Genomic DNA, 24,321 nt, shown 5'->3' on the forward strand with positions numbered 1-24,321 from the left:
TTACTGGAGAAAATGAGTTGCCTCTGTAGCCTATTGGTGTGAGCAAATATAGCATGTTCTCCTAACAATTGCATGTCCTACAAGTCTTTTGAAGAGTTTGTAAGAGCTTGGTATTGGAAGCAGCAACAAATAATTTACAACTGTGCAAAGGATCACCTACAACCACGTATTCCATTCATATCATGGGTTGGCATTTTAAAATGCAGATTGCACTATTAAATAACTGATAATAACTAATTTACCGCCACAACATTTAGTTCTGGGAAATGAAATATTTTTTGTTTCAGGCTTCCACTCCTGATAGTAAGCACTTGCAAATCAGCTATAACATGGTTAGATCCAGAGTAAACCTCCTTTTGCTCAGCCACAGCCCAACCTCAGAACAGCAGCCTAGTGATAGATTCCACCTCACCCACCTTTCATCTTGCGCTCTCTTGAAGCAAGATCGCCAATTCAGTTGTTGACTTAGGGACACTTTCAACCTATTGGTCCACAAGAAGGCTCGTTTAACATGGGGTTCTTACAGGAAGCAGTAAAGGGAGGGATTCCTCCCATCAGTCCAGGAATTTCTTTTCAAAAAAATAAAAACAATTTCACTTGTTGTCCCTACCAATGTACTTAAATCCTCAACTGAGGCTTAAACTCTCGATCTTCTGACTCAGAGGTAAGAGGACTACCATTGAACCAAACCTGACACCTAGCAGAACTTGGGTGGAAGATCAGTGGAATTCCCAAAGGAATGGTTTAAAAGACCATTTTTTTTTTAGCCATTTCTCCAGGGATTCTGCCAAAGTGACAGTGTGGGATCAGAGGAAGGTTGTGGCAACTCTAGACATGGGTGACTATTGCAGGGAAATTAAATTTTCATTTGTAATTTCAAAACTATATACATTTTGTTGTAGTTAGCCTCACCACAACCTTTATGTCAAGCTGAAAGGACTTATTGCTTGAGGGCATCTTGTGATTTGGATCCACCTCAGCCAGGTGAGAGCAAGACATTGGAGCCCCAAAATGTCCATAGATGGGTTTTCAGAGGACTCAATAGAGTTCTGAATTGCAACCTCCAGGAGCTAGGTTGAAAGGTATGAGTATGGAGAGCAGATGGAATATGAAGCCAATTTGCTCTTCCAACTGACTACATCCAGTCCATTCACCTTGTTCTATGTTGTCCCATCATTTCAGCAGGCCAGATCGAATACTGACATGGAGGTTGCCCATGACTGAATGAGGCAAGCATGCATCCTATTCCAGTTATCTCCCAGACAGTGATAGAGGTGTTGAAGAGCTACCATCTGCCTTGTTTGTCTGATATGTCCCTTGTTTGTTGCTGAAGATCTTCCAGTCTGTACAGTGCATCACAGAGAGAGAAAAGACACCTTGTAGTGCATCTAGCAAATGGCAAAGTGTATTCTGTGTTTGGCTGACAGTGTCTATCTGTATAGACAATCCCAATGTATAGCACAGTGTCTATAGGCTTGGTCCCTTGGAGGCAAAGTTCTGATGTCAGCTCCACCTGACCTGAAGACTGTGTTTTCCTGCATCTTATCATTGTCCTTAGGAAAGTAACTGCTTCAGGGTTGAATTCAACGGGCCTGAACGTACCTGTCTCAACTGTAGAGACAAGAAAACAAAAATGGTTTTATTAATACCTTAGGATCAAAAATAAGCCAGAAATACAAACAGACTACTGCAGATGTTATAGTAGCACTGAATAATTCATGCTGCCCAAGTTCAAGATGGGAATGAAGAGTTTTTTCATGAATTTATGAATTGATATTAGGAAGCCTATTAAGAAAATCATTAGCCCCCACCTTGAGCTCAGTGAGTTTACCCAGTAGCTAATTGAGCATACAGACCATGAATGTCCAAAGTCCAGTCACCAGCACCTGTGGCATAGCCAAGGCAGTGGTAGAGGTGCCATAATTGATGCAGCACCTCTGGTTTAAAGAAGAGCAAACCACCCTGAAAAGTACCCAGTGGCTCCCGCTCAAAAGTGCAATGTATGAGAATTGAGCTTTATTCAATGCCCCCCATGGTTTAATACACTGATGCATCCATTGCTAAGGCTGATGGATGAGCAATGTTTAGTTGGGCGAGGTACCAGTGACTGCCTGTAGGACATGTTTACCAGCACAGTGATCTCCTTAAGGAGAAGAGGAGGGGAGGCTAAATTGAAAAGGGCAAAAGAAATAGAAAGATAGTGTCAGGAAAATATAATAATTTTCTAATGTTATTGGAATTTATTGTAAGGTAGGAATAGTATGTGTGTGTGTGTTGCGGGGGGACTTAATTGAATTAAAGACAGCTGGTCTGAAGGCTTTGATGTATCAGAAGAGAAGCTAGGTTGAAATGTTAAAGAGGGAAATGGCTGGAGTTTTAAAGGGAAAATTTGCATTTTTGATAAGCCAGAGTAATTTGAATTTCAAACGCGGTGGTGAAATGTTACACTTAGCCAGAAGCAGCCAAAGTGTTTATTTTTCCCAAAGCTTACTGATAAAATTGGTACTATGAAAGATTTTTATTATTAGAAAAGTAGAGTTGAAAAGACATATTGGGACAATGGAATTTACATTAAAAAGGGAGAAATATGTATAAAGGAGATGAGGTTATGTGTAAGAGGAAGGAATTCTAAGATCTAACAAGTATGAAAAGCCTCCAGCCTCTAATGCTGAAGTTGTTGTCTACATGAACTGAAGTGAAGAAAACTCATTTTGAATTTGGCTGTTCAGGGCATTGTGTTACTTTGCCTGGGTCCTTTAAAATCTAGGTGTTTTACTGTTGCCTTAACAGAGGTGTAACTGGGAGTTAGATTAACTAGGGGAGCTATCATAGTGGTAATTTGTAAACCAATGCACTTGTTTAAAATTTTTTTTTTATTAATAAATGTTTAATTTAGTTTTGTAAGACACCTATAAGACTCGATGATCTTATTACTACTGAATTCAAGGCACACATCTCGAAATAAATACAAACTGTAAAATAGTTGTAGCAGTTGTTTCAAGTTTCCCTCTGAGATTTGATCAGCTCAGCATTTACCATCGACTGTGCCATAACAATAGTCTAAAGAACAACTGGCGCTAATGTCAGCAGACAAGCACATTAAATAATATTATGCTAACATTCCAGGTAAAGTAAATGGGTTAATACTGCCTTAAAATAGTGGACAGAGGATAGCACATCGACACAAAGCTTTTGAATGCTATGATCAACATTAATTTCTGGATTGTTATGAATAATGTTTACTCACAAAGTCCAATTTAGGAGATAATTGTTTTCCAACAGAAACCCTATCTCACACTTACCAGATGCTTCTGACTGAGGAGGTGACATCTTCCTCCTCCAGCACCTTGAGATGTTTGGTAATCATGGCCTCAGTCCAAGCAAGTCTTGGGGGTTTGCTTTTTAGCTTTCTTTATTGTAACATGAACAGTTGCTTATGACAATTGACATTGTCAGTTCCTGGCTACATCTACAACAATCATGTGGGAGTTGATAAACCTTCTTGACTGTATGTGTGACCACAGCCAAAGTCTTCTTTGGTCAAGAGGGCAAATTCTGCAGTGAGTAGTGCTATCTTTATTTCTGTTGGGGGGATGGAGCGGCTGGAATTGTTAAACAATAAACACTTTGGCTGCTAAAAACTGGTACAATCTTTGCATTTTGGCTTTCTTCAATTTTCTTTTGCCTTCAGTGTTCAGGGTCATATTTATTAGCAAAGGTCAAGTACTTTGTTAACAGTTTCTGAGGAGAAAGATTTGAATAATTTCAACTCATAACTGGTTGGATATCAGTTGTTCATATCAGGATGTACAGGATTCATAGTTGGGCAGTGAACAAATATCTGACTTTCTAACATTGCTCAACACCCAACAGCTTAGAAAATCCGTGATTTGATGTCTAGACTCTATCTGAACGATCTATGCTGACAATAACTTTTAAAGCTGCTCCTATTTTATTATATGTTGTTTTACTAATGGGGTTGCTGCTGCTGCCAGTTTGGAATCAAGACCCTCCCGCTCCAAATGCTAAAACTACCCACTGTGTATAATCTTATGGCACTATGGATTGTAGGGGCTAGAAAAAACCTTGTTGCTAGAAAAGGCTAAGGGTAATAATAAGCATTCCAGTTAATGAACGCCCTTAGTTACTTGCATTTATACCTACAATTCACTTAAAAAGGACCCAGTGTTCACACAAAGGTCCTTAATGATCCTCCTTATTTCCAGGAGGTGGTAGAACCAAAATAGCCATGTGCTTCCTCATCAGGATAACTTAATGCACAAATAATGCATCACCGTGTCAAGTGCTCATAAGCAAATGAAAAGGCCTTGCCATGCACTCTTATGAAGTTGCTTCCCCTTTAAAACAGAAAGTTCCATGAAGTACCCATTCCAGTGTGCCCTTTGATGCATGTAGTACAAAGCGTGGCAGTGAATTGCAGAAACATTTTTCAATAGGTAATCTATAACACATGCACCTTCTCACTACCACTCCAATAGGAAGCCATTGCATTGTTGGTGATGTCTAGTTGTTGAAGCAGGATTTTATCATACTCCAGGCAGGGTTTGGGTGTTCATGCCTACAGAAGGTGCTTTTCCAAGGTCGGCATTGTGGCATATTGGTTATTTCTCTGCTCTGTTTATGGCCCTATGGTAATTCACTGATTGTGTGTTGTCACAGTGAATTCTACCAGTGCCATACACAGAACAGGAGTCAGAGTCACCCCAAGCAATTCAGTAAAACTGAGAGTAAGCTTCAGACCTGCTTTTTCCATTGTAGTCGATAAGTTGATACAAGGTTGGCAACTGATCCAGGGCATGACTACCTGGTTCCTCTGCTCTTTAAACTATTCACATATGATACGGAGCAGGGTGCTTCCTGTAGTATGTAACGTGCTGATGACACCAAGCTATGTGGCTAGGTGACAACATTATTGGTACATTACATCATTCAAAGTGATCTGGAACAATTAAGTGAAATAGATAAGGAATGGCTGAAGGCTTTAAAGGCCAGATAAGTGCAAGATTCTGTACATTTGTACAAGAAACACCAGTCAATGTGGCTGATGAAGAATGCCCATTGGCAAGAAACAGCCAATGACACCAAAAAAAGTCATCAGGTGATGTCAAGTGACATGATTAATGGTAATTTAGAGCAGCCTGTGATGATTGACCGTTTATGAAAGGTTTCGAATCAATGTGAATCTGCCATCAACAGAGACAATCAAACATTGGGTGATGCATCATAGGAGTACAGCATTAGCTGCTGAAGCACATTTTTCGAACCCTGGACAGTTCAATGCGAGGTTTGCATGTGGGAATATTATGGAAAGCTGCACCTCCTACCTTCAAAGGGATGTTGAAGTAGTGGACTGGGAATCATGATTCCAGGACTCTGGCCTCTTCTTACGAGGAGAGAATCTCAGAGCTGAACTTGATTCTACTGGAAAATCGAGAGAGGGGGAGAGAGAAAGAGAGATGGTTGTAATCCATAGGTAATATATGCAAAATACAGAGAATGTAGACCATTTCTCTCAGACTATAAGTACAGGATTGAAGGACAAAATACAACATTATCAAACCTCAAGACCTATGGTTGGAATAATATTCAACTCTACTCAAAAAATAAAAGTGTGCATGTACAACAATAACAAGTTATATGCTTCAAAAAAATGTACCAACATGATTAGGATGGTTGTAAAACCTGGAGTGGTATGTATAGATGACGATCAAATGCTTTGAGGGCTGGTTCTGCATTACCAGAGAAATGTCAGCTGATTAGATATCTGGTTAAGAACAGGAATGTTGGGAGGATTGGTTGGGCGGGGGGATAGGTCCTTGGTGGGTGGGGGTGTTGGGGAGAGACTGCGGCCTGCAGCAAGAAAATGACCAAGGTTAAATTGAGGAATTCTTGAAGGTAGATGGATGGACATTCTGATGTTCTGCTTGATAACCTTTATGGATCAGGCAACAGTTATGCAGGGCTTACACCCAGGAGAGTGGGATTCACTAAAGTGGGAATTGCATGTGACCTGTGGAGCAAGTAGGTTTGACAGGACAAGTGGTGTTTTCTTGCTCAGTATTTTCTTAAGGAGATTAATGGGAGTGATTATACAAAGAAAGAGGAGATACCTGAAATCCAGTCTATTGAGTATAAGGCATCTGGGAGCGACAACAAGCCAGAGGTAACAGAGGTGGTCAAATGATACCACAACTCTTTAGTGAAAAGGCTGGATGGTTTCTGGTAATCATTTGAGCTCTCCTAGTGATTCAGTTAGTTAAGGCAATGAGTACTTGATTCATACAGACAATAAAGTGTCAGGCAATGACCTCTACTCAATGCCGTTACCTGGGCTCAACCGTGCAGCACTGTATTTGGTCTCAGTTGGCGTGATGGGATCTGTCAGGATTCCTGTTCCTTGTTCAATCTATTTGGGTGGGCAAAAAGATAGGACAAGATTGAGCTTTGCTGTGGTGACCAGCAGGGTCAAGTAACCTAGGAACATTTGTACATGAGAAATAGAACAAGATCCTAGTGGGTGTCAGAATTCAGAGAGCTGTACCCTAGGAGGAGGGGAGGCAAGAGAACTGATGGAAACGAAGCATGAAAAAATGATCCAAGTCTCAAGATCAAATTACTGCCTTGAAATTACTACAGATTAGTTGCAGCCTTAAAAGTTCTGCATACAACAGATAATTGGGGGGGGGGGGGGGGTGGATTTGTCCTATACTGTGGCTGTGTATGTGGACCCTGTCTGTTAGGTTTGTTTCTATATCACTGAAGGATGACAATGCACCATGAGAAAGATTATCAGTTGTGATGTCCTTCCTGCAGATGAATGCAGAAGCTTACTGCAAGTTTATAGCACTCCCAGTATTCACTTTATTATAAGCATCGGTGAGCTTCTCCAATAAACCAGTTAGAGTGTCATCTTTTCAAGATGCTTAAAGTGATAAATACTTTAACACACTTGCTACTAAGAAGCAAGAGAAATATGTTCAGTCCAACTAGACCAGTACTTCATAGACACCACTGCCACCACCTACTTTATGATGTATTAAGTTTCTTCCCCAACATCCCCTGAAAATAAATTGCTCAATGGTAATGAACCACACAAACACACATTCACTGACACTCATTTGCATGCATTCATTCATACACAGTGTGGCTGAGATGCTCAAAGGCAAAGTTAGATGTTCCCTCACACAGAATAAGAGAGAAAGTGCAAAGGAAAAATGCTTCTCCAGTGCTCCCCAGTAGTCTAACTGTTACATTGGCTCTCCAGTTCCAAGAATTTTGAGGTCTGTTACACTATGAACTCTCCTAAAATCTGTAGTATGCAGCAATGTGACCTTCTTAACATGGCTTTTTTTAAAACGTGAAGACCATAGCTGGTATGCTGATTAACAAATGTTTTTTTAAAAAAACATGCCATGTCTCTTTCTCACAGAAGATGTCCTATGGCATCCACTTGGCTGGAAAATCAGTTATTTAATCTCATGATTAAATCATGTCACTGATCTGAAGTGCTAGGTTATAGATTGCTTTGAAGTCAGAACCTGAGAATTGGCGTTCATTTGGCTGTGGACATGTAAACATTTTGGGGAAGTTGTGCCAACAAACAGATGTTCCTACTCTTTGGTCTCTGACTATCACTGTAGAACCCTGCATGTGTGCAGAATACTTCTGTAAATCACATATGTTGTCAAATGTGGGTTGTAAGACCCAGGATCATAGACCACAGAAGGAGGCCTTTCAGCCCATCTTGTCTGTACCAGCTTTTTGAAAGAGTCGTCCACTTAGTCCCACTTCCCTGCTCTTCCCGGCAGCCCAGTACATTTTCTCCTTTTCAATGATATATCGAATTCCCTTTTGAAAGTATAATAGAATCCTTTGTGTCTTTGGCAAGTAGTTTAGTTTAATTTCTACGGAAGTTCTGGCATCAAACAATAAAACAACTGGGAAGTTGAGGTCACCATGGAATTTAAAGGAAGAGTTACTCTATGAGAAATTGAATTGAAGTGGGAGATACAAAGTTTACCATGAAATCTGGTGCAGCAAAACTATCTTTGTTTCTTTGTTAGAAAATTCAAAAAGGGTAATACATCCCTTGAGTAAATTCCTAAAATATTTGACGATTCTAGTATAAGGTGATTCTGGGTGCTATTTTAAGCTGTATCGATTGCTACAACAACCTTCGCTTTAGCACCAAGCCAGGCGATCTCTGCAAGGGTAAAACTAAAAAGGTACAGTTCCCTTGGGGAAGCAAGATACTGTGGGAATGCTGTAAGAAAAAAATGTCCTTTACAAGCCCCAACAAAAGGGTGGCAGAAATATGTGATAATTTGGCACTCAGATCAGAATATTTTAAAGTTCAGGTTCAACCGAATCCGAGCAGAAGATGTAAAGGCTGAATCCGAAAATGAGAGTTGTGAAGGTAGATAAAGAGCTAAAGTTGGCTTAGCTGCAGAGAGCAGAGGAAGCCTTACAAATATCCATTGGAATCGACCAAACTGAAATGGTGCCCACAGACACTGGAGGAACACCAGCAGGACAATGAATTACTGAACCAGACAATGGGGCACAGGTAGCAGGGGCACTGGACAGCAGTCAGTGTTCCAGCAGGAAAGGTGAATTGGCAGAAGAGGATGTCACACTTGCCTGAACACCAAGTGAGAATCCAGCTCCTCATATGAGACACAAGCAATGTGTGAAATCTAACCTTACCCCTAGAAGTGCAATGACGGGCCACACGGCTAACTTCTCAAGAGCATTTGAATTGTTAGCAGGTCTGGACAAGTGCTATATACAAATTAGGAGTAGGCCACTCAGCCCCTCGAGCCTGCTCCACCATTCAATAAGTTCATGGCCAACCTGATTCCAACCCCAACTCCACATTCCCGCCTACCCCCATTAACCTTTCACTCCCATGTTTACTAAGAATCTATCCAGCTCTGTCTTAAAAATATTTAAGGGTTCTGCTTCCATCGCCTTTTGAGGGAGAGAGTTCCAAAGACTCACCACCCTCAGAGAGAGAAAAAAATTATCCTCATCTCTTTGCGAGGTGCTGGATATAGCAACTCTGCAGTAAACACTGACGGTTTTTTCTCTCGTTAGAACCTCTGCCAAGATTGGATATAATGCAATGATATATGCAAATCTGAATTATTATAGTCCAGTTCCCAAAGGTTAAGGGGTGATCTTAAATTGTTATGCAAATCTCCAAAACACCATACTTAAATTCTTAAAAATAGCTTTTGAAACATTAGCTACAGAGACTCTGTGGTTAGGGAGAGAAAATTGAGTGATATCTATGGACTTGAGTGAACTAATGTTAAAAAAATTATTTTTTAAGAATTGTATTGAGATGATCTACAAATATGGTTGCTAAACAATAAACGCAAAACTACACGTGAGGTGGCTGAGAAAACCAAACACTCAGGGTCTCCCAGTCTAAAATTGAATTACGTTGCTGAATGGATTGCAGCTCTGGGCACCGGGAATGAGTGTGCATTACCCAAGCGGTCACGAAGGGTTGAATCAAGGCACATAAAACGTGCCATTGCAATAAAGTGAGGCAGGCAGTGAGCAACATGGATCTAGGCAAAAATGCTGTCAGGTAGGTCAAAGACAATGATGGGGGTCTGAGGTCTTGGAAAGTAAAACAGGAGATTGAGTCTGCGAGACTAAATCAAAAACAGGAGATTGAGTCTGAGGGACTAAATCAAAGGCAGGAGATTGAGTTTAAGGGACTAAATCAAAGGCAGGAGATTGAGTCTGAGGGACTAAATCAAAGGCAGGAGATTGAGTCTGAGGGACTAAATCAAAGGCAGGAGACTGAGTCTGAGGGACTAAATCAAAGGCAGGAGATTGAGTCTGAGGGACTAAATCAAAGGCAGGAGATTGAGTCTGAGGGACTAAATCAAAGGCAGGAGACTGAGTCTGAGGGACTAAATCAAAGGCAGGAAATTCAGTGTGAAAGCAAGTCAATGACGGAAGATTCAGTCTAAAGAGAGCTTCAAGTCAATGACAGAAAATGCAATCCCGGGTTAGTTGACCCACTGCTGTCTGACAGCGACCAATACTGGGAGGGCGGACATTGTTGGCACTTTGCTGCATTGCGAATCATTGCTGAACTGTCCACTTTTAGCCGGTGATTAGCAGCAACTGATTGAAGAATCTGTGATGGTTTGTGAAGATGGGGAAGTAGTCTCAAGTGGTTTCTGAAAGTCAGTGGAAGGCATTTGATCAGAGCCAAGCCAATGCAGCACTGGTCAGGGGGTGGGGACTGACTGCATTGCACCGGAGCTGCCTGGCTGGCTTGCATTGACTTAACTCAATGAAATGTGCCTACCCCACTTGGTGTGGTGGGGGGGGATGGGGGGAAGAGACTTGGTTGAACGAAAGTTAGTCTGCTATCCTTTTTTTTTGATTTTGCTGATTGCTGTTTGATTTAATGACCTGATAAGCAGCAATGTTCAGGGTTTAATATTTGCGGTTTGACGCAATCAGGAACAAATGAATTATCCTGCGAAAATGCTGGCTTGTCCATTGCAAAGTGGAGGGGAATGATCTGGGACATTTGATAAAAAGCGATTCAGCGGGTTAGTTCGGAGTTTGAAAATGTTGCATATTTAAGTACGGGGAATATAAACGTTCTGCCCCATTAATTGTAGACTTTACCAATGCTTCCTTGTATTTAAATAATGTAAAAACCACAATTTTGTTTAGAAGTTATACGATAAATTCATTCGAGTGAACGCGTGGATAGAAACAGATTTTTTGATTAGATTCAATAGGGGGATTTTTTTTTTTAAAAGAGATTAAATCTCGAAATCGCTATTAATGAACGAGAGAGAAGAGGGTAGAGAAATAACGGTGTAAAACCGAGAACCCATTTCACACGAGGAAGTCGACACCCGGAGCCGGTCAGAGGAGGGGAACAGATAAACTAGATATAGAAATCCTGTCCAGACCGTTTGCAGATCAGGGATCTGACTGCCAACACTGAAATTAAAAAGCATGCATCCTGCAGGTCCAAGTGTTTAATGAAATCACTCGAATGAAACGATTTGAAAAGCTAGAAAGCTCCATCTCGCTTTCTCTCGATGTTTCTGTATTCGTTTCTTGTTTGCCTGGTTTTAGTTGCAATTGGAAAGGTTAAACCTCTCACCCAAAACTGAGTAATCCGATGCCTCCGGATCAGCATAACCTCAGATTTTAAATCTTTTTTTTTCTGTTTAAATCCTCTCGGATTCGGGCGCCGTGTCGCTCACCCCCACCTGTTTCCCACTCATTGTGACATTGGGTTCTGATCAAGTGTTTATGGAAATACTGTCAAGACATCAACAGTAATAAGTTAATGATTTTTTTTCCAAACAGTAAAAGGTTCTTTAAACATCTTGTCCTTTTTTTTTGTTTGCAATTTTCATCTGTGTCTTTAATCGGTTACCCTGACTGCGGCGGTCTAATTCTATCCACAGTCCATCGAGGAAGCGATACCTTCCCGGGGCCGTTCGGTTGATTGCATTTATTTTCATTTCAGCCTGAAAGCCACGTTCGTGAAATTAACGAAATTGGGAACCCGGTCAATTTCACCCAGAACAGTCTCGGGCTCTTATCCCACGTTAATGTTTGGAACCACTCCGTGTAGAGTGGGGAACGGCGAGTAAATTAATACCCATTCCACCCCTTTCCCCAGTCTGCGTGCGATCTAAGGTAACTCCCAGAATAATGAATCGCACCTTTGGACCACTAAATCTCCAGGAATTCTAAAACATGCCACTGGGATAAATGAAACTCCTGGAATAATGAAACGATCGCTAACACCGTTCCAAGTTGAATTCCGTTTCTAAGACCTGGTCTATATTTTGGTCTGGGATATATTTCCGAACGAAGTGGGAGCCGGTTCTCATCCAGACTTTGTTGCCTAACGAGATCAAATGGTCATTTTGCCGATGAGCCTCTCCCCACCACCCAAAGCCCAACTTCTCCTTTGTCCATTCGGAGCGGTCAGTTGTTGGGTTTTGATGACTCGGGCTGGTGTGTGCCCTGACTGAACCCGGGGGCTTTTAGCACAGTTTAGGCAGAACGGAAAATATGAAAACATTCCCCTTCAGCTCGAATGCGAAGCTGAGATCCATCTGCGCCTCCCGACCTACAAATGCACCTGTCATCATATCTATCTATTCATTCACACTTTCTATCTTTCAGTTTATCATTGGTTTTTTTTCCCCATCTACCTACAATTTGGCTGCCAAATCTGCATATCTAATACATATGTTCACTGCTCTCCCTGCAACTTGTCTTGGTGAAGCTCTCTCAATCTAGGTATATTCACCCGTAGCTCTATCGGTAACCTATCTGGACAGGGTAAGATATCGTTACAATCTATGTGGCGAGATGGTTAAAATCTATATTTCTAACTTAGTCATCTTTATTCACTAAGTTCAGCGTATATCCTTTTTTGGGTCTAGGACAGGTTTTGTAATCTCTCGCTCTCTCTACTGTACTTTCTTGAAATAGTTCCAACATCTGGACTGACATATTGACCAGAATATGCCGCAGTATTGCGACATTCTGTGCATTATCCCTGCCCCGCCCCATTTTTTTTTCCCCCGTTCAGAAAGCTGAAGTGCAGAAATGATTGATTTCAGGCTGCAATGATGCTGTAAGTGATTTTTTTTTTTTCCCGACGCCCAAACGGCTTTCTAAGCAGCACTAATTTGTCCCATTTCCTGGTGTAATCGATCTCCTTAAACTAGGGTCAGAGCAAGGGGGAGAAAGAGACACAGGGAGAAATAAACAAAAGAGAATAGAGAGAAAAATACGCAGGGAGATAGGGGATGGGGGGGTGGGTGGGGCGGGGGACGAGAGAATATAGCGATGTAGAAAGGGATACTAACAGAAGACAATAAGATACACAGAGAAGGGGTCATTAAATACGCGAAAGGAGAGAAAAAGAGAAACCGAGAGTGCAAGTGAGGGACACCAGCGATACAGAGGTGGAGGGGACGAGGGATGCGGTAGTGAGAAAGACAGACGAACAGAGATAGAGCGACTCAGTTGACTCGCTGTTGGATATTTAAATGAACCAAGGAGTTGTGAAGAAGAATGGGTACGACGTGTACAGCAGTTGTCCATCTATTTACCGTTTCCCCCCACCCCCCCCGTTTATTTTTCAACTCCATTATCAGGGGTCACTATTTGTAGGGTGAAATTTCGTTTCATATATACCTTTAACAATGAGCTAATATTAAATTGCGTTTGTAAGACAACTGTAAAAAGAAAATTCAATACAACATCTACACAATCGGTTTGAATTTCTGGAAAGAAAAATTTCGACTGAATCCAAAACGAACCAGTATCAAAATCGGAGGGCAAATTAATGATGATCCGGGGGATATATTTACATGATAAACAAACTGGACACTAAACAAGTAATCCTGGCATTATATAGCCCTTGATCGAGTCTCTGGGAATCGTCGCAAAAGGGTTTACGTAGTGAAGGGCGGCCAGAGATATTTGGGCGAAAGCTTCGAGGTAGATATTGGCTGTGTAGGCAGCTACAGTGAGTGGCAGATCACTGTGCGATTTTTAAATCCCTTGATCTATTTCAGGCGACAAGACAGAATTGACGAGGTTCGGGCATTAAGGGGCCATAGAATCGGGTTCAATCAATAACATGCTGAACATGTCTTTGGACTGGTGCTTCCTGGATTCACTGGTTCCACTCCCCAAATGTACCGGCGCCTTGACTGCACTAGTATATGTGTATTAACTAATCTCACTGGTTGTTGTGTGTGTGTGTGTCTGTGTGTGGGTGGGGGGAATGTTTTTAGGGCTGGCAAAGCGGGCCCATTTTTCTCGCTATATGCGAAGTATTTGGGGAAAATCATTTGATGATTCCAATATTGGGCTGTACAAATCCAGACCACATCTGGATTGTCAATTTCTCCCCCATTCTTCTTCGTTTTTATGCAAATATAAATAGCAGTTCTTTGACTGTACAGAGGATTGAAAACCTGTAGCTCCCTTTAAATGACAACCTCTCCTAGTTCGGAGTAATTCATTGTGCGTGAGGCGTTTTGGGACCTTGCCGGGAGAGAGGATAAAGCATCTGCCGAACAAGTGTTTCTCTATTCTCAACGAGCGGTTTCAGGTTAATGTAAAATAGATCATTCAATTTCTCCTCCTTGCCCAGTAACATTGTGTGACATTCGCTGCGATGACAAACCTACGCATATTGAATATGCCGCAGGAACATAGGAAAGCCATTCAGCCCTTCCAGCCTATTCTGTCATTCAATCTACCTGCCTTGGTTCCCTATCCCTTAATACCATTGCCTATCAAAAACCTGCCAATCTCAGTTTTGAACATTTTGTTCCCCCCACGCAGTTTCAACAGTTTTTTTTGGGGGGTGAGAGAGAATCCTAGCTTCAGCAAAGGATGCACCGCATACAGCCAAATACATGAGTCATATCATTATAACAGGCGTTTTATATCGTTGCCAGTTTATTATTGCAGGCAAGGGCTATTACTGCTGTGCTGTTTAATTATCTATAAACTGCATCACCGGATTACTGGGGTTTTATAGATTGGAATTAAAGACCAGGACAAAAGGAAGGAACCTTATGTTGTACATTTTAAGAGGATGATATTGATCACAAAGCAAAATACATTTCAGAATTTCTCAAATTCGTTTTGTTTTGCTCTCAAACGTTTTTTTTTTAAAAATTCGTAACAAAATGATTGGGATACTCTCCGCCCCTAACTCCTGCAGTGACAGTATTTTAAAGCATTGTTGTGGGGTGGGCTGGGGGAAAGAAAGGTAGATAATGATGGAAAAGCGAAATAAAAAACGGAAAGTGTTGGAGATAGGCGTCCCTCCCCAGAGGACTGATAACCCGTTCTTCACAGCCCCATTGCTGATCTCACCTAATGTTGCACTTGTCACTTATGACTGAACAGTTCAGGCAGCCACCGCAGGTACGAACTCGACTGAAAAGCTGCACAAAAAACTCAGACCCCTCCATCTTTCTAGAGCCGGGGTAGCGGGGGGAATGCAACGAAATAAAATGGAGCCATAAATGTTTCCAATGAATTTCTAATTGATATTTGGAAAGCCTTTACGTAAGCACTGTTTAAACCATATGTTTTTGTGCTAAAAGTTTGAGCGAAGACAAATTTTGCTGAAAGTGAAGTAAATCTTTTAAAAAGCGGCTACGAATGTTTAATATACACCACGCACGGTGAGTGAGGCAGCGTGTGGAGACTGCAGTCATGTCCCACCACAGCCCTCTTCCCCCACCCCCCCTCAACAGACAGTCCTTTCTCCCACCCCTCACACATACACAGCCCTCTCTCCCACCCCTCACACACACACAGCCCTCTCCCCACCCTCCAACAGACAGCCCTCTCCCCCCCCCACACACACAGCCCTCTCACCCACCCCACACACACACAGCCCTCTCTCCCACCCCTCACACACACACACAGCCCTCTCCCCACCCCCCAACAGACAGCCCTCTCCCCCCCACACACACACAGCCCTCTCCCCCCCACCCCACCCCCACACAGACAGCCCTCTCCCCCCCACACCCCACCCCCACACAGACAGCCCTCTCCCCACCCCACACACAGCCCTCTCCCCCACCCCACACACACACAACCCTCTCCCCCACCCCACACACACACACAGCCCTCTCCCCCACCCCACACACACACAGCCCTCCCCCCCCACACACACACACAGACCTCTCCCCCCCACACACACACAGCCCTCTCTCCCACCCCTCACACACACACAGCCCTCTCCCCCACCCCACACACACACAGCCCTCCCCCCCCACACACACACACACAGACCTCTCCCCCCCACACACACACAACCCTCCCCCCCACCCCACACACACACAGCCCTCTTACCCCCCCTCCACACACACACAGCCCTCCCCCCCCACACACACACACAGACCTCTCCCCCCCCCACACACACACAGCCCTCTCTCCCACCCCTCACACACACAGCCCTCTCTCCCACCCCTCACACACACAGCCCTCTCTCCCACCCCTCACACACACAGCCCTCTCTCCCACCCCTCACACACACAGCCCTCTCTCCCACCCCTCACACACACAGCCCTCTCTCCCACCCCTCACACACACACAGCCCTCTCTCCCACCCCACACACACACAGCCCTCTCTCCCACCCCCCACACACACAGCCCCCTCCCCCCGCGGCTTCGAGATGGAATTGTAGAATTGGGATGACAATACTCTGCATTCGATGCTCCACCTGCACCTAAGCCGCTCTTACATAAACAGCCTGAGCTGCTGTGTATTGCTATTTTATTCAATTTTCACGGTAGGTTGACAAAAAAAGGAACCAAAGTATTGTTTGTTTTTTAGGGGCTCCCTCCTCTAATAAAGTTGTTTTTAAATGTAGTATTGTATAAAATTAACCCCAAAACACAGGGAGGGAATTGGGGAATTCGCAGCAGAGCAGTGAACTGTCTTTTACATCCCTCTTACAGATGCTGTGTTTTTGCACCAATGTTAGCGCAATTTCCAATTTTCCAATTGTATTTTATGAACAGGATTGAACCTACAATCGGGAGGTATCCCGCTTCCTTCGTTCAATCATCCAGAACCTTTGTACTGAGGAAAATTGACATTTTTTTAAAAAAGGTAAAGAGAGAACTTTGAAGAGTCAGTATCAGGTTATGTATCTTATTGGGAGCAGGAGATGGACTAATAGCTGCGGTCACTTAACTGCTAAGTCAGTGGAAAAGATGGGGGAAAAGCGAATATCAGTGGCTTCGGGCGGAGTGATTTACGGTCAAAATTCCCCGATTTTAGGCGCTGGTTGAGCGGATTCCGCCAGGATTGCACTGATATGTTAATCACAGTGAAACTCTAACCCCTGTGTTGTTTTACAACCCCCCCCGACCCCCCACCCCCACTCCGATGTCCGTTCAGGCTGTAGCCTGAATTTTATCAGATCGGCATTTTGTTTTGGAAATAGAAACGAAAAATAATCTCCATACATTCATCATGTCAGGAGCTGAACTATTTCTCTTGTAACTTTCGCTTGCTCTCTGCGCAGATGCTTCCTAACATCCTGAGTATTCCCAATATGTTCTTGTTGTAATTTCAGCATCCGCTATATTTTCCTTTGACATTCAGTGGATGAGAGGGGTTGGGGGGGTGGTGTGTGGATGGGAGTGAGGTGTGGAAAGGGTTAACGGGTCTGGTCAATCCGCCTTTCAAAACCTCTTCAATGCTGCAGAGTGCGTGCTCTTAATCTCATCTCGATCTGATTACCACACCAGGCTTCTCTGCACACACAGCTATTCTGGGAGAGACTTGATGCAGAAGAGGAGGGGGGGGGGTGTGGTTTAGAGGGGTGGGGGCAAAAGAGTGAGGGAGGGAGTTGGAGAACAGAAAGATGTGCTGACAGAGAAGGACATTGCCGGCTTTAGATCGGATGACAGTCTCCTTCTCCAGTTACAGTCCATGTCCCTGAAGTGACTGAGAGCAAGCTGGAGTTCATTGCCCCCTCCCCCTCCCTGCCTATTAAACTGAAATTATCCGCCTTTAATTTCCGTTCTATTGCGTGTTTTGTTTTAATGAATCAAATTTTGAACCTTTCGCTTTAACGCGGCTGGTCCAACACACACACAGGTTCCAACCAATATAGAAAAAGCTCTATTAAAAAGTACACAAGTCACTCAGCATATCGGGTCTTCGCCACCAACCTAAGTAATCATCCACATTTCGAATGAATTCCTTTCTGCCTATATTTTGTACGTTCGATAAATCCGCTCTACTTTCTGAATGCATCATATTGGCAGCCTGAATCTTATTAAAAGAAAATGTTATTTGACCAATAACTTGCTACTCCTTTTACATTGCTTTATTGTCTATGTGCTATTGGTGTAAATGCTACCTATAGAAAAGATCTGGGGAATATATTTGTAATTTGGAACATATGAGTTTTTGCTTTTAAATTGTTCCCACTGTGACTATATAGAAGGGTTTTTAGCTCTCCCGGAAACAGGTTGCGATGAAGCAATGACGTTAAAGTATTAAAAAGACCAAAATAAAATAATGCCGAGCGGATTTCAGGGATAAATCCTTCATGAAGAAAAACAGGTGCGGAGTAGAAAAGCTGACACTGTCCGTGTCGCACAGGAGCACAAAAAAGATACAGAGCCCGACTGGAAAAGCCGGGGATAGTCAGATACACGACAGAGAGTGGGAGACATTGGGGATAGAGTGAAGAGAGAAGGGGGAGAATGAGACAGAAACAAACGGAGAGACAGTGAGGGAGGAAGGATTGACAGGTTCAGAAGCAGGCAGTGACACAGTTGAGAAGGACAAAGACATTAAGATAGAGATAAGATGAATTTAATTCCTCAGTCTCTTAACTACCACAGACACTCTCCTTAATGTAATCGTTATTCTGGTATTTTAAATAAATTTTAATTTTACTTTAATTTACGCCAGTGTGAGTTCTAATTCTATTACTAGATACAGATTAGTATATAGAAAGATTAAAATTGCATTAAACGGCTGAAAACGATTCACACACAACGAATTACTTTAAAATACTGTTCATAATGCTAAATTGACCATAAAATGGAGATTTTAAAGCGACGCAAAACAACCCACAAAAGCACAATATTTCAAACGTCATTCGCTCTGACTGAAACTGATCGATACCAGACTTATTACAGGTTATCATGTGAAAATAAGGAATATTAAGGTTCTAAGTTAACGAGGAGATGGCCGCCTTCATAGGGTGTGGGTAGTAGCTGAGAGAGAAGAATTGAATTCCAAAATGTCTCAATCACAAGAGGAGATTGACGAAAGCTCGTTTAGAATATTAAACATGGTGTATTTCCAAAACTAAATGTATATTCTTTGACACATCTTTGCAGTGCTCCGTATGCTTGGCCTGCCAACTTTATATACATTTTGTACTATGTCTGATATATTGTCCTAAGTCACTACATATACATTTGTGTGGATGTATTTGGACTCTCAAAACAAATTTCCAGATAAACACGTTGAAGTTTATGATATTTTTGCGGGATATCGTGCTTTTATTTATGATAAAGTACCCTAACTACAAACATCGAAGGAACCGCAGAATTTGGGGGGGGGGGGGGGGGGGGGGGGGGGGAGTGTGGGGTAGTGAGGGGGAGGAGATACATTATCTCAGACACAGGAAAGTGATGATGCAACCTCACTTCAGTTTGCACGCGTTCACATTAACCAACACCCAAAGGCTTTGGATAAATCTATAGGCGTGAAATCGTTGTAAATTGTTATCGCAGACTGTTATACCCTTACCCAACCTTTAATAATCGTTGTGTTTTCAATATTCACACAGAAGGATCGTTTTTGATATAATGAAAGTACATCAGCCCAGCTGCACAAAGCATCTCTTTGTTTCCTGGTTTCTGGTTCTTTGTTTGAATAACCTTATTTTTATATATATACAAACAACAACAAAAGACGTCAATATACGAATATCTCGAAGGGAGGTCTTTGTGGACATGCACATTAAAAACTGAACAATTGCGAAGCGATTCCTCAAGATCCACATCAATTAATAAACCGTTAGAGTGTCACCGTGCATGCAGGATATGATATATTAAAAACACGAATCAAAACTAGAGTGAATAACTGGTGGATTAACAAGATCTACTCATGCAGTCTCCTCTCACTTAAAATAGTTTAATTCAAATGATCTAATAATTGATTTTCTTCTCGCTAAATTCCTATTTTAGATCTCTAGCTGAATTTTAACATCTTGGATGATTCAACTTTTTGTTAGGCAACGATTTGGAAGTATCAATGTGTTGCATATATCTATTTTACATTGGGAATTATCAATGTGTTGTATATATCTATTTTACATTGGGAATTATCAATGTGTTGTATATATCTATTTTACATTGGGAATTATCAATGTGTTGTATATATCTATTTTACATTGGGAATTATCAATGTATTGTATATATCTATTTTACATTGGGAATTATCAATGTATTGTATATATCTATTTTACATTGGGAATTATCAATGTATTGTATATATCTATTTTACATTGGGAATTATCAATGTATTGTATATATCTATTTTATATTGGGAATTATCAATGTGTTGTATATATCTATTTTACATTGGAAATTATCAATGTGTTGTATATATCTATTTTACATTGGGAATTATCAATGTGTTGTATATATCTATTTTACATTGGGAATTATCAATGTGTTGTATATATCTATTTTACATTGGGAATTATCAATGTGTTGTATATATCTATTTTACACTGGGAATTATCAATGTGTTGTAAATATCTATTTTACATTGGGAATTATCAATGTGTTGTATATATCTATTTTACATTCAGTTGCAACATTTGATAATAGGTACAACCTTCTACTTTAATTTCTTCATTTGAAACTACTCCCTATCCCGGGAAAATAAAGAAGAAAAGGGTGGGGGGCGCGTTTAACCTTGGGACTGTGAACCCCAGCCCATTGCTGCTCTCACTACCGGCTCCTTCGAACTGTAGCTATACTTTCAAACAGACTCGTTTCTGTTTTACATTTTAATGCAGACGATACATTTATGCAAATGACATGAAACTGAGCACGGAGGGTTTGCGGGCGGGGGTGCGGGGGGTGGTGGGTATCGGCAGGATTTGAGAATTATTAACGAAATGAAAAGCTTGTGAATCGAATTTCTGTGCAGCGTTCATACCGGCGACAACTGGCCAATATAAACGGGGAGATGTTCTTCAGCGAATTAAAATGAAAGTCATTGGCTTCAAATTTTGCCGCCTAAAATCAATTTCAAATTACTTCGTAGTAACTGTGAGCGCTGTACATGTGAGTGAAATCCTCTGCAGGCCATGTATACCGTGCGAATTTCTTAAAATCAGGACATTTGGACGGGAATTCCTGCAGCCGCTTGGATTATTCTGCCAAAATATCAGGGGCTCGGCGGGTTATTGTGCTATTCGTTCAGTCTGTGGCTCTGGAAGATAGTCTGCGGACTGGGATTCACAGCCGGGTTTGGGAGATATTCCCAAATCCAGTTTAACGCAAACGAGCCAAATCCCTCTCCGAATGCAAACGGGCGGGCTTTCGCCTTACAGCCTTACCCTCTAACCCACGACTGGAGTATTGAAAATATGGTTTCCAAAAACAAGCCAAAAAAAAACAATCTGTAATTCCCCCTAAAAAAAAAAGAATGCCGGCAAAGCACAATAAAAGACTATCTCCTTGTTAGGTGGACTTACCTGGAATGCGCCGCGGAAGCTTCGCCATTTTCCAGCGAGCCTTTTATTCTGGGCTGGGAGCCGATCGTGTCTCAATGGGAGTTTATTTCTTTTGCTTCAAAATAAAAGAGAAGGGGACGTTTTCACACTGCGGGACACAGGGACTGACTGAGCTGGCGAGACTGAGCGGACTCTCTCTCTCTCTTGTAGCTGCTGCTGATCCCAGATGCCACTCAGGAACCCGCTTAACAACTAAAGATTCCCGGAGCCCCTCCATACATTTATTTTTTTTTAAATTTCCATTGCGGCTGGGGACCCCGAAACCACCCCTCCCCTCTCGACTCCCTGCAACAGTCTCTTGTAGCTCGACCCCCTCCCACCGTCTTCCAGCTTCATATCCACCCCACCCTCCGCTCTCAGTTTTGAGGCTATACCTGCTTGAGGGCAACACAAAGGAATAAGCCGAGAGCTGCCTCTGCTACGCGACTTCCGTGATACTGGCTCACCTCTCTGCCCAACTGTTATACCTGTACAAAATGGAAACAGAAACGGGTGCACTGTCCTCATATGTCCTCTTTCTGATCATCCCGCCGCTGCCGGACTCTTTCCTGGCCTCTCTCTCTCTCTCACTCCCTCCTCTCTCTTTCTATCCCTCTCTCCCTTTACCCCTCTTTCTCTCTCGCTATCTTCTCATTCTCTCTCTCTCTCTCTCTAACCAGCTGAACCAGACACTGTCCAAGGTAGGATTTGCCATGTAAAGATGTTAGACAGTAAGCATCTTACCTCTCTAGTCACTGGGTAATCTTATCCCACCCTCTCCCTCTCTCTCTCTCTCCAATGTCACTGACTCTACAGTCTCTCCAGGTGAGTTTTAAGGTGGATCAGATGAACCAAACACACCTTAAGAAGCACAGGCACATACCATTCCTAGCAATTAGCCCGGATCTACCATCAGATATGGACGGGGAGGGGGGGGGGTGTGTGGGGAGGAGGAGTTATTGGGGGTGGGGGAAGAGGCTGAGATGGTTCATTCTAGAAATACCTTTTTGTAAAATTAGGAAGGACAGGAGGAATCTGTTCACAAAACAGTATGTTAATGAGAGTTGCCTGTTGAGGGAGAGACTCTGGTGTGTTTTCACTGGCTGGAGGGAGATATGCTGTCACAGCGTTGCTGAGAGGTTCAGTTCCCCCCCCCACCCCCCCGACACACCTACCTGTTCCATGCCGTAAGGCCCCTGTGGATCACTGTCTGCGGTGGAAACTCTCTCCCAGGCCAGCCTGGCTTCTTTCCCTTCCTCCTGTCTCCGCCTTCCCTCCCTCGCCCTGTCACTCGACAGCTCGCTCGCTGCCGACCCAGGCGCACTGACTCCCGCCCAAACCAAATGCAGGAGCAACCCCCCACCAACTCCCTCCCTCCTTCTCTTCCCTCTCTCAGATGGGGACTGAAGGCACCGCTCTCCCGGCGCACACAGGAGGACAGCTGAAGCCTGAGGATCCGCCCGGGCCGGCCCCGCTGCTCCCAGATAGCTGGGGGGGGATGGGATTACCTGGCCTACACACAAAGCTGCATTTGCATCCCGTTTCAGTGAAAGTGAATTGGTGTTTTTTAAGTGCGTGGATGCTGCTGAGCGGACCGGACCCTGACACCACCCCCAGTTACACACACATCACTGCTCTCCGTGGCCTTACTCACCCTCACCTTTTGACCGCAGGCATTTCGTTTAGTCCAATACCTAATCGCACGCATCTGCATTTTGGCACACTTTGCCGACTTTCATTTTATTCCCAATCTCCCGTCTGTCTCTCAATCTGGCCTCTCTGAGCCTCTTGTAGCTCTTTTTTTTCTCTCTCGCTGTGCCTTCCTCTGTGTATCGCTTTCGTTTTCTCACTCCGCTACCCCTCTTTCTCTCTCAGTCTTGGTGTTCACCGTCTCTCTGTTAGTTCACTCTCACCCGGTTGCAGAGCCATACCGTTCAATGTAATTCAACAACCCGCCCCAGCGCACATACACACTCACTAAGGGGGAATATTGGAGTCTCGGCAGCAACAACTGCTGTAGGCAGTGGAATATATCTTGAAATGACAATTTATATGCACCTTCAAAATGTTCCAAATTACCATACTGACCGCTTTGGAATTCATGGTTGAAATCAGTCTTTTCAGCGCGACCTCCCACTCACCTTCAGTCGCGATCCAGTGTCTGCGACCTTTTAAACCTATTTCGTCAGAGTTCCCATTTTAACTTTGGTTTTCCCCAACTCGCCTTATCTCTGGTGAATAATTCATGTCACTAAAATTCTCCAAATTGCACTGCCTCCCTTTTGTGTGTGCCTCTTCTGTCAATGTGCCTGTGTCTCTTTGGATATATAAAATAGGTCTGCATGTGAGTCTGTCTGTGTGTGTGTGTGTGTGTGTGCGAAAACACATCTGACCTGTTCAGTAATCCATTCAGCATGCTCTTCTAGGTAAGCTTCCGCCTCCCTTTCTTCCTAGCCTGGGCGTCTCTCCCTCTCTGTTCTCGGTGCTTCCCCTCTTGTCTAACAATTCATAAAGATCGGGTGTCATCGTCCAGATGATTTTACTCGCGCCTCCTCCGTGTAGCCTCTTCCACACTGCTACCACCCACCCATCGTCATCAATCTCAGCCTGGAACCACAAAAGCCACCTCTGCTTTAGATTCCACCTCCGTTTACGCAGGGAAACAATTTCAGACCCGCATTCTTTACACCTAATTATATATCTGCTCACAATGTAAACGGAAAGACTTGTTGCAGAATAATCCTTCTCTAGATACAGTTTGCCATTGAAAAGCACGGTGTAAGTGGTAAAAGGAGTTTAACATGTACAGTGCAAAGTATTTTACTGTTAATTTAACCATCACTCATATCCAAACTCATATCAAATTAAAACGGATACAAATTATTCTTACGTTTATTTACCAAAAACAAATTTCAATAATGTTATCATCAAACTTCATTCCTACAGCTTGTTCTGTAACAAGAGGTGACAATTAATAAAT

The 24,321-nt window shown here is 42.9% G+C and overlaps 1 long non-coding RNA gene across 2 annotated transcripts; it reads right to left on the minus strand.

The window, feature by feature from the left end:
• Positions 1 to 157: 157 nt before the first annotated feature.
• Positions 158 to 23,770, minus strand: LOC144688029 (uncharacterized). Of its 2 annotated transcripts, none has more exons than XR_013578256.1 (4): positions 23,735 to 23,770; positions 5,346 to 5,442; positions 1,463 to 1,611; positions 158 to 1,430 (listed from the first exon to the last, which is right to left on the minus strand). It is a non-coding gene; the product is annotated as an uncharacterized LOC144688029 (long non-coding RNA). The 2 variants fall into 2 exon arrangements; XR_013578255.1 differs by lacking the exon at positions 23,735 to 23,770 and adding an exon at positions 21,324 to 21,654.
• Between the last annotated feature and the right edge of the window lie 551 nt (positions 23,771 to 24,321).

Source organism: Cetorhinus maximus, chromosome 12 (genome assembly GCF_964194155.1).
Source record: "Cetorhinus maximus chromosome 12, sCetMax3.hap1.1, whole genome shotgun sequence".
NCBI classification, from domain to species: Eukaryota; Metazoa; Chordata; class Chondrichthyes; order Lamniformes; family Cetorhinidae; genus Cetorhinus; species Cetorhinus maximus.